General features: G+C 42.9%; 2 protein-coding genes across 2 annotated transcripts in view; one reads left to right on the top strand and one right to left on the bottom strand.

Moving 5' to 3' along the window:
* Rftn1 (raftlin, lipid raft linker 1) overlaps window positions 1–17,425 on the top strand; it is a 195,995-nt gene that overhangs the window by 159,722 nt on the left and 18,848 nt on the right. The window lies entirely within an intron of this gene.
* The window catches only part of Oxnad1 (oxidoreductase NAD binding domain containing 1), an 84,788-nt gene continuing 80,009 nt past the window's right edge, over window positions 12,647–17,425 (bottom strand). Inside the window, exon 10 of the mRNA XM_071619375.1 lies at window positions 12,647–12,849. The gene's annotated coding sequence lies outside the window, so the exon portion shown is untranslated. The remainder of the gene's footprint in view (window positions 12,850–17,425) is intronic.

The following is a 17,425-nucleotide window of genomic DNA, read 5'->3' as shown; positions in this document are numbered from 1 at the left end:
GGATGTGCTCTGACTTATGATGGGGTAATCATAAACACATCTGAAATCGAAAATATTTTAAGTCAAAAATGCTTTTGATACACCTAGCCTACTGAGCACCCTACCTTAGTAACAGCACACCGTGGAGCCCTAGTTGTTTCTCCTAATGATTGTGTGGCTGACTGGGAGCTGCTCCTCCCTGCAGCTCAGAGTATTGTCCTGCCTATCACTGGCCTGGGGAAGGAGCATATTCAAAATCTGATGTATGGTTTTTATTGAATGTATATCACTTTTTGTGCCATTGTTTGAAAAGGTCAAACCACTGTCAGTCTGGGCCATCCATCTGTACATAAAATATTTGTGGGAGGGAATTGAGGTTACAAACTAAAATAAGGAGATAGTTATCTTTGTAATAGAAAAAGAGATCACTTCTATGGTTAAGATATTTGATTAGGAAAGATTAATGTGTATTCACAATTGTTTTCTGGAATTGTAGGTTGATTTCCATTGCTTGTCAACTTTTTCTATCAGATGTTTGAACTTTTTTCATTTTGATGTCTCATTTGGTTTCCTCATCTCTTTGATATTGGTTTCAGGAGCTGATCTCCCCTTCACAAATGCAGGTGTTTTCCCAGGAATCCTTGGAAATCAGGTTTTAAAGATCTATAGTTGGCTTGGTGGCATTTACTAGTCATCAAAGTCGGTTCTGTGCCTCTCTCCCAAACTCCACATTGAGTGACATCAGGTTCCAGATTTGAAATTGACCATGGTGGAAGTATTTACACCATGGAAATTGTGTGTGTGTGTGTGTGTGTGTGTGTGTGTTTGTGTATGTGTAAATATATAATATATAACATATAATATATAATATATAGTATATATTTTTGCCCCGCTTTGGAGAGCCAGTTATAACTTTTACCAGATACACTGGATAGGCTTTTATTTCATCACCTTTCACCACTATGATTCAAAGGCTGCCAATTAAGCAGAAAAAGATTCTATTAATGTTAGTGGGAGGTTGGAGGGACTGGGGATTGAACTCAGGGGCACTCCACCACTGAGCCACCTCTTCAGCCCTGTTTTGTATTTTATTTAGAGACAGGGTCTCACTGAGTTGCTTAGTGCCTTGCTTTTGCTGAGGCTGGCTTTTGAACTCGCAATCCTCCTGCCTCAGCCTCCTGAACTGCTGGGATTTCAGGCATTCACCACCACACCTGGTGTTTATTAATTTTTATAATAGTAATAACAGATCAGTGGCTTTTATATTGTTGTTCACTGGTTTTTCTCTGCACAAGTCTTCAGACCTGCTCTTCCCTTTGTTCTCTGAAGCAGCCCTGAATTTCCCACAGCAGAAGCATACCTCAACCCCCATTAGCAGCAGCACCAGCCTCTGAAATTGCCATCTTCCAAGGGCACAAGGAGGGGATTCCTCAGGGCAGACTACCTGTGGTTTATGGGTGTCTCTTTCTCCTGTAGCTGGTGTGGACTCGGCTCATAGATCACTTCCTGTCTAGTAAAAGACCCCTCCACCCCTGTATTCACTGATAATCTGTGCATTGGCCTGGAAATACCCATCTCTGTTCTCTAGGGCATTCCAGTAAATGCTTCCCCAATTGGGCTGCAGATCTTTTAAGTCAGCCCATGGGTAGACTAGTTCTCAAAATTGATTTTGTGTCAAAATCACCTGCAGAGCTTTTTAAAACATAGATATCTGGGTTCTAACCTCAGAGTTTCCTCTTGAGTAGGTATCTTAGTCTTCTAGGGTTGGCAGAACAAAATACCACAGACTAAGTGGCTTACATAACAAAAATTTCTTCTCAGATTTCTAGTTCTGGAATCTGGAAAGTCTAGGATCAGGTTTTTACCAGGGTTTGATTTCTGGTGAGCAGAGTGCATGAGCCCTCTGATGTCTGCCTCTCTATGAGGACACCAATCCCATAGGATCAGGGGCCCACCTTTATTATTTCATTTAACTTCTTTAGAGGCCTCATCTGCCCTCTGGGTCTCAGAGGTTCAACATGCAAATTGGTGGGGGTGGGAAGCACAAAACATTCCATCTCTAATTGTGGGTCTGATGGGCCAAGAATCTGCATTTCCAGTACCTGGTCAAGTGAGCTGATGTTGCTCGTCTAGGAACCACACTTTAAAAATTCCAGCCTTGGAGGAATTTAGTATTTAGAGCTTATTTACCAGTACAGTGAGCAGTGTTCACTTGGGGACAGTTTGGCCTATGGCTCAGCTCTTTGAAGAGGCTGTCACACCCACTCCCCCAACCCCACAGACAGCCCTCTCCAGGCCATGTGGATATTCTCCATCTCTAACAGCTTCCACTGCCAGAATCCAGCTACTTCCTCTCTTCCCCACCCTTTTGACCTTTGGGAAAGCTCTTTCCTGTTTAATCCCTGGGCAGGTCCCTTTTGGCTTATAGTTGACCCTGTTTTTCTGGCAACCACTGTCCTCCCCGACCTAACCTCCTGGGCTCTGACCACAAAACACTCTGACCAACTCTTTTCCCACAACTGGAACTGCTCTGCCCCTTTCCTGCCTCATTATTTCTGTGCTTGTACCCCAGCTCTGTTTGCAGGGGTGCTGTTCCAGCCCTGCCACTCCACCCTGGCTTCCCTCCTTACGCACCATGAGCGCGCACACCGCTTCACCAGAAGGCCGACCTGGCTCTTCTGGGCTCTGCAGATGTGCAGCATGTTGAGATGAGGGTGTAGATTCTGGAGTCTGGCCAGGGACAGCATCCTGGCCCTCCAATTCCCAGCTGAGCAATTGAGTGTAGGTAGGAAAAGCAAACCAATCCCTGTTTTTCCATTTTTTTTTTTTTTCAGTTTTATAAATGGAGATACTAGTAACAAAATCTCAAAGCTGATGAAAATTAAAGGAGAAACTATTTAGAACCTGGCACAGAGTAAGCCCCTGGTAAACAGCACTTTTTATCAGTCTCCTGATATCATCAGTGAGACAGATCCTCTACCTCTACTGCCTTCATTTATTCTAAAAACAGAGAAGGCTGGGCTAATGCACATGTGCCGACAAATACAAATGACTGCATTTTTCTCAGTTGCAAGCCCACAGCTTCAAATTTAAAAGCATTTGTGAGGAAAGTAACAGTCCATCCACAGGGCGTTTTGTAGGTATTTTGTGGACTTTCTTTGATTTTACAATCTGGAGTGTAAGCAGGAATGGTAATTCTTTGAATGGAAAGGGGAAGGACTGCAGAGATGGACAGGTAAAGAGCAAGACAGACACACAGAGGTCCTCTTCTTTGAATGTTGTACCTGGACTATACAGCCCCCTGGAGTCTGTAGATACCTCCAGGTGTCCTGAACATGGATCTTTCTCCATCATCGTCCCTCTCCCTGGAATGTGTTTCTAGTTTACTAGTGCTCCTTGTGACATTTGGTGCCAGAAAAGAACATAAGGCTGCGGATGTTAGCAGATGCAATCAGTATGCAGCTGGTTAACTCACTGAAGAGGCCAGAGACGGAGAACCTAAGATCATGTTTGCACCTAACATGTTTTTTTTTTTTTTTAAATACAAAATATGTAAACTCACGTCCACATTCATTTTGAATTCTGGGTCTGCTGATTGGAATTTCACTTCACCTGTCTTGTATAAATCGTACTTAAGGTGTGCTACCAACAACAAGCAGCATTCGTTTCTTGAAAGTATAGGAAAGGGATCTGAGTGCAGAATCCATTGTCTTAATTTGTTTCTAGTCTTTTCCAACATCCCCTCCCCTGACTCTAATTCAATCACAGTTGTCTTCCCCACCCCCCCAGCACTAAGGATTGAATCCATGGGCATTTTACCACTGAGCTCAGGCCACAGCTCTTTTTATTTTGCTCAGTTGCCAAGAGTCTGGTCTTGAATACTGTCTCTGCCTCCTGAGTTGCTAGGATTACAGGCATGTGACAAGCCAGTGTGGTCTCCATAATTGGTCTTTTTTTTTTTTTTTTTGGTGCCAAGATTTAATTCGGGGGCATTTGACCACTGAGCCACATCCCCAGCCCTATTTTATATTTTATTTAGAGACGGAGTCTCACTGAGTTGTTTAGTGCTTTGCTTTTGCTGAGGCTGGCTTTGAACTCGTGATCCTCCTGCCTCAGCCTCCTGATCTACTGGGATTACAGGCATGTACCACCATGCTCAGCCATAGTTAGTCATTTTTAACTGGCTGTCCTTTGTTCAGTCTCTGTGAAGGACCCAATATGGTTTTCTGAGAAGTATCTTTTTGTGCACTCGGAGTTTATCATTCTAGATAAATTAAGATGTGTAATGATGGTTCTGGGTCTAACTGACTTAAATAGTCCTGGGAACATGTGACACCCACCCAGTGTGCTCCGTTGGTGATGGCAGAGGGGCGTGATGGGTGTGCTGGAGAGCAGCTGCTGTCTGTGAGGCCCTGACCTCCTGATCTGGACATGGACTTCTGCTAGTCCACCCGAAGAGGCACATGGCTCGCGGATGCCCATGACGGCCTCTAAGAAGACATATTTGGTCCTGTGAGGTACAAGGAAGGCAGATCTTCTCCATCCTCAGTTCTCTCTGTTGTTCATCTCATTCTATTGGCTTCTGCTCACTTTCTAGTCTGTTGAGACATTTGTAGTCATGGTTATATCATCCTGGACTTGGAGGATCATCCTAGTTTTGGCTTCTCTGAAGTTTCACGTATAATGTGGTTCCCATGTGGTATGAGCATTGAGCAGACTAGATCAAGGTCACAGCCCCTTGGCATGATGTGGAGGTCTCTCCTCCAGTCCCTATAGATAACCTAATCCTTCTGTAATCCTCTCAGGTGGCCCTTTGGATCTACTGTATACTTTCTCATTTATCCCTGAGGGTCTCATGGGAGGCTGTTTTGCTGTAACTGAAATCTGCTCTGTCCGTTAATCCTGTGCAGTAGATGTTGGGCCTCACCTGTTCTAAGTGAGCTTCTGCTGGGTTCTGGGGATCAATTTTGATTCCAGGGACTCCCAACCATCTCTTTTAAGAATCCACACTAGAATTTTCTAGGAAAAAAAAAAAACATCCATTTCTAGGGTGTCTAGAATGCACCTCCTTCTGCTCTTGACGAAGGAGCCAATATTTGTTCTCTTTAAGCCATCTGGCAGGTTTTTTTTCATTGCCATAGTTCTCCAAGATAATTATTTTGGCTTTGAGATCATAGTCTTAAGTGCCAGAGTCTGCAGTTCTCTGCCTTTTCCCTGTGAGTCATTCAGGTGGTTTTTCTATGGATAATCATTCCCATGAAAGGGCCAGGAATGGAGGCACAAGCCTCTCCCAGGCAGCAACTCCATCTCTTCTGGCCCCAGAGCACATCACGGCAGGGGGGGCGAGGGTGGTCCTCTGCAGCACCTCACATCTGTTCCAGCAGCTCTCAGTGCTTTGACTTTTATCCTGTCCTTGTGTGTCCCCCCTGGCCTTGAGGGTGACAGGCCAGTGTGCTGTAGATAGTACAGCTGAGCACCCTTTCCTTACAATCTCCAGGCTGGAGCCCCTTTAAAAACATCAGGTCCGCTTTGGAAGACAGAGCACCAGCCTCTATTACATTTTTAAAATTCCCACCTCTCCCACGATTTAGTAGCTCCAGGTCTCGTGTTAATCTCTCCTAGAGAAACAAATGCATTTATTCACAAGAATGTACACATGAGGATATTATCTCAACAGTATGTACAGCAACAAAGGAAATGACATACATGTCCATTGGTAGGGGAATGGCTAAATAAAGGGCGGTACATTATTATGGATGAGGTCATTCACCTTAAACTGACACAGAAGGACTTCCATAAAATGTTAAGAGAAAAAAGTTGCACAATGATACGGTGATGGTTAATTTTATGTGCCACTTTGGCTGTTTGATTAAACACCAGTCTAGATGTTGTTGGGAAGGTATTTTTAGATATGATTTAACATTCACACCATTAAAAGACTAAAGCAGATGACCCTTCATGATGTGGGAAGGCCTTGTCAAATCAGTTGATAGTCCTTAACAGAAAAGACTGAGGTCCCCAGAAGAGGAAGGAATTCTGTTTCCAGCACTGCCTTTAGACTCAAAAAGATTGCAATATCAAGTCCTGCTGGAATTTCCAACCTATCAACCTTTCCTTCAAACGTGGAGACTTGCCAGCCCCTACAATCATGTGAGCCAATTCTTCAGAATAAGTTTCTATAGACAATTATTATGAATAGAGATATAGATATCCTATTGGTTTTGTTTCTTGGGAGAACTCTAACACAGATACGATTAGCCAAAGGCCATTCATGGGGGGAAATACTTGACTCTTAGAATTTATCCACCTGTTTTGCAGTGCTGGGTGTCCAACTTGGGGTCTCATGCATACTAGGCAAGTGCTCTATCCACAGCACCCCCAGTCCTAGACCTTGGTTTTATTTGTCTCCCTGTAGAAGAAAAAGTAAAATAGGAGTTAAATAATTGCACTTTTTTCATCTTCAGTGTTCTTTTTCCTTATACACTGTGCTTTGAACCTCATCTTCAAAAGTCCCTGTGGGCACGAATATATATAGTCCTGTGCCCCTGACCTCATTCCCCCTTAACCTTCCTCCTCTGTGGGCTTGCTGCACTGTGTCACTGTTCCTGGAGGGTCAGGTAACTCCTTCTGTCCTTGTAAGTCCACACTCGCCAACCTCTACAGTCAGAGGTTTCCTTAGTTTCTGACTTTTACTATAGGGGGACACTTCCACCTGGAACCAGCTTCTCTTCCAGTGGTTCTTGCCATGGAGCCATATTGAACTGAATGTTTGAGCTTTTAAAAGCCTTTTTCTTCTTGTCTCCAAAAAGGGCCTTCAGGACTTTATAGCTATTAGAAACTCCACAGAGGAAAATTTAATTTGCATAATCTTTGTTCCCTAAGTAAGTCATTTGTCTTCTCAAAATGACAAAGATCATATTTAAAAATAGTGACACCACCCCTTTCCAAAAAAAAAAATATCCCACAAAACCAAGTCAAGTCCTGATTTCTGACCAGAGTCTTGGTCCTATGCTGAGGGAGTAGAGCCCTGGACAGCAGTCTGTCTTATAGTTTTCATCCAGAAGTTACCTTCTGCCTCCTTGGTAGCAGCCACTTGGCTTCAGGGTCCCTAAATGTTGTGTTGCAGGGGCAGGACTCAAGAGATGATGGCTAGGCCTCTGGCTTCCTGAGAGGGTGGTGTTGGTATTGGGTGGAAGATTATGTAGGAGTAAAACTGAGTGGGTACACAACAGGCTGGACAATGCCCTCCAAAGATATGGGGTCCTAATCCCTGAAACCTGTAAATGTTACCGTATTTGGAAAAAGGATCTTTGAGGTTATGAGATGGGAGATTATCTGGATGGGCCCTAAAATTCAGGATCTTGAGATGGGACGTCATCTGGATAGTTCCTAAATGTAATCACATATATCCATATAGGCAGAGGGAGATTTTGCATACACAGGGGACAAGATGCTGGCCTTGCAGAAGACAGCAATGCACCCACAAGCCAGGGAATGCTGGCAGCCCTAGAAACTGGAAGAAGCAAGGAGTGGATTCTCCCCAGAGCTTCCAGAGGGAGCATAGGCCTGTTAAGACCTTGATTTGGGCCCAGTGATAATTCTTTTGGACTTCTGTTCTCCAGAATGGTGAGAATAAATTTCTACTGTTGTGAGCCTCCAAGTTGGTGTTAAGAGCAGCCCTGGGAAATTGGTGCGACCCTCAGGACCCTTCTCCAAGGATGTCCTGGAGGGTGTTCTTGACAGCATGTTTGCTTGCGAAGAGTTGGAGAGAACTTAGTGGTGGTGGAAAGGTCCTGGACTTCTAGCAGCGGGCTAAAGGGAGCCAGGGTGGGGATTTGCTCAGTGTAATGCATCAGGATAACTGCTCCTGAAATCATGTGGTTTGAAGAGATGGATCAGAATTGGAAAAAGGCCTTGGGGAGAGGTGCCAAGGCCATAGAACAAGGGCAGTTGTCCCAACTAAAAATGGCTCAGGCAGTGGGTATTTTTCATCTCCTCTCACAGAACAGGATAATTTGGAAGAAGGCAAGGTGGTTGCAGAGTGAGCTTTATTCCAGCAGCTTAAGGATATCCTAAGGGACCCGGGTACTGTGACCTTTCTGCATACCGGTCCTCAGCTTCTCTGCCAGCACTCTCCTCATGATCCTAGTCATACTGTGGCTGCAGCAGATCCAGATGTCACAGGTGAACATAATGACCACTGTAAAGAACAGAAGCAGTGTTTTCCTGCTACGTGTCCATTCTTATTGGCAGGTAAGAATCTTTCCCAGAAGTCTCAGCTGAGTTTCCCTTGGCCAAGGCTGAGTCACCTGGGGCTGGAGAGGGTGTGTCAGCTGGGAAGGGGGCCTTGGGTATCCAGAAGCTATTGGCTCTGGTTGCCAACAGTATTTGCCACTGAGTGGGAACAGAAAAGCAAAGGATTCTCCTACAGGTACTTGGAAGATTGGACTTGTTGGGAGCTTACATAAGGAAATGACAAAAAGGAAGAATTTTAACTTTTAATCTCTATTTGCACTTTTTTTCTTCCATAAACTCCATTCTGATATCCGTAGTCCGCTTCTTGTCCAAATAAGAGCAAATTAGACCTTTTAAAATTTTTATTTTACAAGTAAATACTGAGTTCCTACTGTGTGTCAGCAACTGTGACACATGATATGTGGAGGAAATTCCGGCAGGAAGGATTCGTTCCTGTTAACTCAGTGGAAAGAGTGCCCTTGCGAAAAATGACACCTCCCTCCCCGGCCTTTCCATACCCATCAGTGATTTCTCTTTGGTGTCAAACTTTAGGGTGGTGTAAGCCCCTAAATCACAGGTACTTGTAAAGTGGATGAGAGTGGAGAGGAAGTGTCTGCTCTGGTGAAGATCATGGGGTAAAGTGAATGCAGAGTCTTTTTGTAAAGGAAGAGAGGGTGGAAGAAGTGACCATGGTTTTAAATCCTTTGACAAGGGCAGTGTTGAAAAATAGTATGCTTAAAACATTCAGCGAATGCCATGTAAGAAGGGTTGTATGAGTCGGGGCTCTGCAGAAGGGCAGAACCAATGGATGATTGTGTGTGTGGTTATACACACACACGTACATGTGTGCGCTCTGTCTCTGTCTCTCTGACATGTAGGGTATTTATTAGAAGGCTTTGTTTTGGAGAGGTACTTGGGATTAAACTTGGGGGTGCTTGAGCACTTAGCCACATCCCCAGGCTTATTTTGTATTTTATTTAGAGACAGGGTCTCACTGAGTTGCTTAGCCCCTTGCTTTTGTGGAGACTGGCTTTGAACTTGCGATCCTCCTGCCTCAGCCTCCCTAGCTACTGGGATTACAGGCATGCCCCCCACCTCAAAAAAAGGCTTTGGCTCATGCAGTTATGGAGGCTGTCTTACAGTCTGAAAGCTGTAGACCCAGGCCAGTGGCGTAGTTTAAAGGTCTGAGAGCTACAGGTAGGTGGGGAAGGTCCCAGGCCAGGTCCCAAGCTCTGAGAGCCAGTAGCATCTAGGGGAGAAGACCGCCCCAGCTCAGGCAGGCAGAGGGAATGCAACCTTCCTCAGCCTTCCTATTCTCAGGTCCCCACCCACACTGGGGAGGGCCATCTGCTTCACTCACACTACCAATTTAAATGCTAATCTATTCCAGAAACACCCTCATAGACACCTAGAAATAATGTTTAATAAGATATCTAGGCATTTCTAACAAGTTGACACACAAGATTAACTATTAACATGGTGATAAGAAGGGCTTGATCTTTGTGTTTTCCCCGTGTGTTTGAGCTTAAGAGAGTGGGAGATTTTTCTATAAAACATTTATACACATACATTTATTATTTTACAGGGTCTTCAAGTTAGGGCTTTTGGTTGTGGTAGTGGTGGTTGTTCTAGGTATTGAACTCAGGGTTGTGCACATGCTAGGCAAGTGCTCTCCCCAGTCTTACTGAGTGTCTTACAAGGTCGAAATTGGGCATCTCCAGGTCAGGGCTCCTGATTGGAGGCTTTGGGGTAAATTTCACATCCAAGCTCACTCCAGTATGTGGGCAAATTCCATTCCTTGTGGTTTCAGGTTGAGATCCTTGTTTCCTTGCTGATGGGAGCTAGGAGCTGGTCTTTGTTCAGAGGGGCTGAACATTTCTTCTCAGGCTTTCCATGGGGGCTTGCTGTGGCTTGGATGTGATTTGTGCCCAAAAGGTTCATGTACTGGAAGCTTGGTCCCCAGTGTGCTGGCGTTGAGAATATTTAAGAGGTAGACCTAGTGTAAGGTAATTAGGTAAGGGAGACATTGCCCTTGGAAGGGAACTTACTCAGAGCAAGTTCTTGTGGAAGCAGGTAATTATAAAGTGAAGCTTTCCCACATGCTTGGCTCTGTCTGCAAGCAACCAGTTTCCTTTGATTCTCTGCCATGTTGTGACCAGCCCAGGGGGACCTCACTAGAGGTTGAACAAATGAAGTTCTCTGATCTTGGATAGTCAGGCTCCAAAACTGAGCTAAATAAATCTTTTTATAAAGTACCCAGCCTCAGGTATTTTGTTATAGCAATAGAAAATGGACTAATGCAGGCCCCCTATAATAACTTCTCAAGTGCATAGGCAGTTTAAGAGCCAAGGTGAAGACAGAGCAAATGGTTCTCCAGAGAGAACTGATGTATCAGTGAACCTAAAGGGTTGGGTGTTCTTATAGTTATTTAGTTAATACCATGCAGTAGAATAGGTTCTTCTTATATTCACTTGGCCAAGAATTTTAATAAAGCTAAATTAAAAGTTAGGGGCTGTGTGTGGAGTATGACTAGTTGAGAGTCTATGTTCAGCAAAGCCGTGCTTTAACTAGAGGAAGATCTTTGTTCGTGGGGCCTATGATGTCATCCTGGGCCTTGTCCTTTCTCTGGGTCTTGTGCTGAAGTCTAGAAAATATTCCTGCCAGAGACCCAAGATAGGAGGCCACGAGATATCCTGGGTGGCCATGAGAATCTAAATAATGCTCTTGGATATAAAGAAGCATTCCAGTTGGACATAGGTGGGAGAAGGTCAAAGGCACATTTGTGATGAGGGTTGGAGAAGGCTCTGGATAATGCACACATGTCAGTGTCAACCAGAGCTGCTTTTTCTAAATTTATCTGGTTTTGTTTTTGTGGTATTGGGGATTGAGCCTGGGCTGCTGTACAACTTAACTTTATCCCGTCTCCCTAAATTGTTCAGACTAGCCTCAAACTTGCAATCGTTCTACCTCAGCCTCCCAAGCAGCTGGGATTACAGGCCTGCAACACCACACCCAGCTGAATTTATCTGTTTTTACATGTTGGGTGCCTAAGATGATAGTTGATGCTGTGGAAAGCATCCCACTACTTAAAAAAAAAAAGAAAAAAAAAAGACAAGAAACTTGAAAATGACTGATCTAGATGCCTTTTTTTTTGGGGGGGGGGGCGGGGGGGGGGTGGCCTACTGTGCTTCTTAAACCCTTTCCAATCTTATTATCTGTTAGTTTTTGAATGTTGGACCTAAAACGAGTCCAATAAAATGTAATAAGGACACATTTAAGTATAAAAAAATCAATTGCATTTAAATGAAAAGAATAAATAATACAGAATGGGCAATATCTGATTTGACAGCAGTTTTAATGAAAGTTTAATGCAAGAATGTACCTGCTACTCCCCTCCAGATGCTCTGGGCTGTGCCAAACTGGTAGTTTCCCTTTGTGTAAGAGGTTTTTAACAAATATTGGCTGAAATAATTATTGAACGAGGTTGCTTCGAAAAGGTAGTTTTGGTCATATTTCTGAAAATGTACACAGGAGGTACCGATCCCCGTGTTCTTCAGTCTGTGGCTGACTTACTGTCTTGGAGTCTCGTGCTCTACCATGACCGCCATGTTTGATGAAAAGCATGGACAGATGGGTGGAGGATGTGCCTGGAAGTGATTGAAAACCACTGGGCATACTTATTTTAGAGGAGGAAAAAGCAAGGGCAGCCAGGTAGCTGACTTTGTATCTTTGAAGGGCTGACTTGCAATAAAAGGTATAGATTCTATTCCTATTGACTTTGACAGAGAAACTAGGTTCAACCAAAGAGTGAATGTGGAACTCATCAGCAGTGGCTGGAGCCTGGGGTTGTCAACTCCCAGATACTGGTAAGATTCAGGTGGGCAGGAAGGGCTAGAGCAGTGGTTCCCAAACCATGTCAATCCTCAAGCTTCACCATGGGCTTGTTGAAAACATACATCCCCAAGTCTCCCTGTCCCCACTGGAGATCCTGAGTCAGTAGGTATGCAAGTGGGGACTGGGGATTTGTGTATAAAAAATTTCAGTCAGGCCCAAGAACCACTGGACTGCAGGACCACCTCATGCCTTCCAGCTTTAATAAGTCTGGATGCATGGTTGATCCATTGCTTTTAAATTCATGTTCTCTTTAAGGGGTTTCTGAAACACACTCTGGCCGAGGTTGAAGAAGGTATTCTCTCTGCTTATATCCCATGGCAGATTAGACCTAAGAAGGCTCAAGAGGTTTTATGTTTTAATTTTAAACTTTCTTTTTACAAAAGTATTAAGTGGACAGTTACTCAAAATGTTAAACATGGTTATCATGTAACTATTCAGTTTCACTCCTAGGCCTATATCCAAGGAAAGTGAAAACATGTCCAAGTGAAGACCTGTAGGTCAATGTTTATAGCAGCTTTATTCATAATACCCCCAAGTGGAAGCACCCTAAATGTTCATTTGTGATGAATAAATAAAATGTGGTACCTTATAATGGAATATTATATGGCATGAAAAAGAATAAAATGCTGATACTTGCTACATCATAGATGAATCTTGAACATTTGCCCAAGTTAAAGAATCCAGTTGCAGAAGATCACATTATACGAGTCCATTTATATGCAATGTCCAGATTGGGCAAATCTATGGAGACAGAAAGTAGGTTAGTGGTTGTCTGAGGATAAGTAGGGGAGTGGAGAACGGCTGCTAGCAGGTACAGGCAGAAAATGTTCTAAACTTAGATTGTGGTGACTTTTACCGTTCTGTAAATATAATACCAAGTGTATAATTGTAGACATCACACAGGTGAATTTTAGGATATTTCAGTTATATCAATAAAGCAGTTGAAAAAAGTGACAACTGGTCATCAAAGATAATTTTAAAAATACAAATAAGAAAAAGGAAAAATAGTCTTAATCTCATCATCATGGAGAAGACAGCCACATATCCTGGTGTATATCCTTCCTGTGTATATTTTCTCTACAGTTATACCCTTTTTTTAAAAAAAAAAAATGGGATCATACCTTTAATACTACTATAAATTTTGTATGCAATGGTATATTCTGAAAATGTTTCTGTGTCATTATGTAGGCTTTTACTTCATCATTTGTCATGGCCATAAAAAACTCCCGTTGATGAACAATTATGTTATTTAACTAGTTTCTCACTGGTGGATTTTCAGTGTCTTTAGTTTTCTTGCCCCTATAAATCATGGACATCCTTTATCATTGTAGTTCATTATCAGTTTTGATTTAAAAATCCTTGCTTTTTTAAAAAATCAGCTTTATACTTTAGAGCAGCTTTAGGTTCACGACAAAATTGAACTGAACTTGAAACTACAGAGAATTCCTGTGTTTCCTCTGCCCACACAAGTGTAGCCTCTCCCAGCATCCACCACCCACACCATGTACATTTGTTAAAACAGGTGAACCTACATTGGACAGTCAGTGATAACCATGAGTCATAGCTTATGTTAGAGTTTACTCCTGGTGTTGTGTATTCCATTGGTTGTAGGAGGGTTTTTATTGTTGTTTATTTGTTTTTGAGTAGTGTTGGGTATTGAACCCAGGGCCTCACACATACTAAGTAAGTGCACTTCCACTTACTATGTCTCCAGCTCTATTCTGAGGGTTTTAACAAATGTATAATGGCATGGATCCACCCTCATTTATCAGAATTTTCACTGCCCTAAAATCCCTGTGCAGTCTACCTATTCATCCCTCCTCCCCACCCCTATCCCTGGAACCTACTGATCATCTTTTTTTTGGGGAGGGGGCGGGGTTAGACGAGGAGTGCCAGGGATTCAACTCAGGGGTGCTCGACCACTGAGCCACATCTGCAGCCCTATTTTGTATTTAATTTAGAGAGGATCTCACTGAGTTGCTTAGTGCCTCACTTTTGCTGAGGCTGGTGATCCTCCTGCTTCAGCCTCCCGAGCTGCTGGGATTATAGGCGTGTGCCACTGTGCCTATAATGTGCATTACTGATCATCTTATTATCTCCATAGCTCCATCTTTTCCAGAGTTGGAATTGTACAGTAAATACCCTTATCAGATTGGCTTCTTTCACTTAGTAATATAGACTTAGGTTTCCTCCATGTCTTTCATGGATTGATAGCTCATTTCTTTTTAGTGACGAATTATTTTCCGTGGTCTGGATTTCCATGGTTTATCCATTTATCTCCTGAAGGACATCTTGGTTGCTTCCAAGTTTTGACTGTTATGAATAAAGCTAATATAAACATCTTAGTACAGGCTTCTGTGTGGAAAAATGTTTTCAACTCATTTGTGTAAATTCCAGGGAGTGTGATTGCTGGGTTATATGGTAAGAGTATATTTCGTTTTGTAAGAAACTGATAAACTATCTTCCAAAGTGGATATACCATTTTGCATTCTCACTAGCAATGTCTGGGAGTTCCTGTTGCTCAATATCCTAGTCTGTATTTGGTATTAATGTCTTGGATTTTGGCCACATAATAGGTGTGTTGTTTTAATTTGCATTTTCCTAATGACATATGTTGAGCATCTTTTCACATGCTAACTCACCATCAATAGATATCTACGTTGGTAAGGTGTCTGTTCAGATCTTTTGCCCATTTTTTAATTGGATTATTGTTTTATCATGTTCAATCTTGAGAGTTATTTGTATAGTCCTTAATATGTCTTTTGCAAATATTTTGTCTCAGTTTATGGCTTGCCATCTAGTTCTCTTGTGGTCCTTACTTTTTCATTTCATTTCATTTTATGTGGTACTGGGGGTTGCACCCAAGGGTACTATGTCACCAAGCTACATCCTCAGCAGCACCACTGCCTGTTTTGTTTTTTGGAGACAGGGTCCTCACTATAGTTGCCCAGGCTGGCTTCAAACTTGCAGTCCTCCTGCCTCAGCCACACCAGTAGCTAGGATTACCATGGTAGCAGAGAGGGCCTTACTTTTTAAAACTACTATAGTGAACTTTTATCCCATGGAAACAAATTTTACCTTCAATTTCACCTTGAAAATTCTTGATATTGTTGAGAAAAGGGTTTGGGCAAGAAAGCGAGAGGTAAGAATTTGCACAAAAGCATCATCCTATTTAAAAATCTATTAGGGCCATAGAATTCTTCAGTCAATTTGCACAAAAGCATCATCCTATTTAAAAATCTATTAGGGCCATAGAATTCTTCAGTCACTTTCTGATAAGTAGACAGTTACTTTGAGAGAACCACGTAGACTTGTATCTTATTAAATGTTTGCTGAATATTTTGTTTTCTAGACTTAATCAGTTTTTGTTGTATAATAACCATTCTAAACTTAGTGGCTTCCAATAATCATTGATTTGACTCATGATTCTTTTTGTCGGCTAGGAAATTCTTCTCTAGGGCAGGTTGGCTGCTCTCTGCTGGGTTCTCCTGTCAGCTGATGTCTGGATGATCTAGCATGGCCTCACTTGTGTCTGGCACTTGACTGGCTGTTGGCTAGGGCACCAGAGCCACATGTAACTTAATACCCATAGACTGGCCTGGGATTCGTCACAGGATGAAGTCACAGGGTGTTCTCAAGAGCAGCAAACAGGCAAGCCCCAAGGTGCTAGCTTATTTCATGCCTCAGTTTGTTTCTCATTTGTCATTGTCTCTTTGATTAAAGAAAGTCACAAAACCAAGTTCAGAGACAAGTTGGAGAAATAGATGTTACCTCCTGTTAGTGCAGTCAGTGACTCAGAAGCAGGGAAGGGATGAATTTGTGTGTAGCCAGTTTTATAACTTGTGTTTATGAAAATGCCCAGTGGCCTTGGTGCTTGGTGACCAGCATGTGACTCTCTGCTTGTAATTTTCTTGTGTACATATACTTCCTACTTCCATCTACAGATGCCCAGAAAAATGGTAATGCAGCATTGTGGCAGATAAATTCAGATTTCCAGGAACAAACTCAAACCTTGGTAGAAGTGATTTGTGAGAACTTTGATAAGACTTTGAGAAGACAAGACATGGTGGCAGAACCTACCCTCAAAATGCTAGGATCAGTGCATTCATTATTCATCTAATTAGTCAACTAATAATTATTTATTCAGCTAATTATTGAGCAGACGCTTCCCTAAGTCGGGGCATGGATTTATTGGGAACATGATAAACTCCTTGCCTTCGGGAAGACTGAGCTCCTGGGCAGGAGATAGGAATAAATAGAACACAAATGCTAGGCATGATTGATGTGCTAAATGGTAGGGCAGGAGGGCTGGAGGAGGATTTTCTAGATCGGTCCAAACTCTGAGACCATTTTAATTTTCTCGACTTTGGTTTTTTTCTTCATTAGCTTGTCCTTTGCCAGGTCACAGTCCAGATGCTGATGGGAACCCAGCAGTGCATCTGTTACAGGCTCTGGTGGATTTATCCCTGTCAGAGCTGGGAGCTGGAGAGAGTGGGAGGTAGATTGCTGGGCTCGTGGCAGTGGGGGGTCATTTACAATCAGGGGTCTGACATGTCCTGAAGGCTGTATATTCCAGCTGGAGGTTCCCGGTGCCTCAGAAGCCCTAATAGACGTGCACTTACCAGGAGCAGGGTCTTTGGAGGACATGCTGTGGGATTAGCACAGTGTAATTTGGTTTGAGGAGAGGGGAGCAGGAGGAAGGGTTGAGTTAGATTGGTGGTAACCATAGCAACAAGATGCTGACAGTTGGGTCACCACAAAGAGAATATTGACCAATTTGTGATTGCTCTGACGCTGATTAGGAATGTGGCACCTCAAGAATACCAGGTGGAGAAAGGGTGAGAAAAAACACAGGTACTTTGTGTGGCTCTGTGCCTTGTTAAGTGGAACAACCCTTTCACTTCCATTTCCTTCTTAAGATTTTGAACTAACCTTTATTCAAAGACATCTTCTGGATTTCCATTTTATGATTATTGGTAAGCTGTCAGGATCTACTGCCAGAGGTGACTACGTAACAGTTTCTGGTTTGCTTTCCCACCCCTCCCCTCCAAAATAAATATTTTTAATTGTATACTTAAGGAAACTTCTTTTTCACCCCCATTCCTTTTTCTTTCCTAGCTAGCAGAGAAGGTGAAAAATTAGAAAGGTGAAAACTATCCCTCTCCTGTTGTCTAAAGAGAGAGTAATGAAGTGATAAATCTCATTGACTCCCAGAAAGTCTAATTTCCTCCCACTCATCAAAGCAAGTGGGAGGGACTTGGCAAGTCTCTGGATGGAGAAAATGTTTCTTGTTTAATTGTCATCAAACAAAGCTGCC

Source organism: Marmota flaviventris, chromosome 1, assembly GCF_047511675.1.
Source record: "Marmota flaviventris isolate mMarFla1 chromosome 1, mMarFla1.hap1, whole genome shotgun sequence".
NCBI lineage: Eukaryota > Metazoa > Chordata > Mammalia > Rodentia > Sciuridae > Marmota > Marmota flaviventris.
This window is presented reverse-complemented; position numbering and strand designations above follow the sequence as displayed.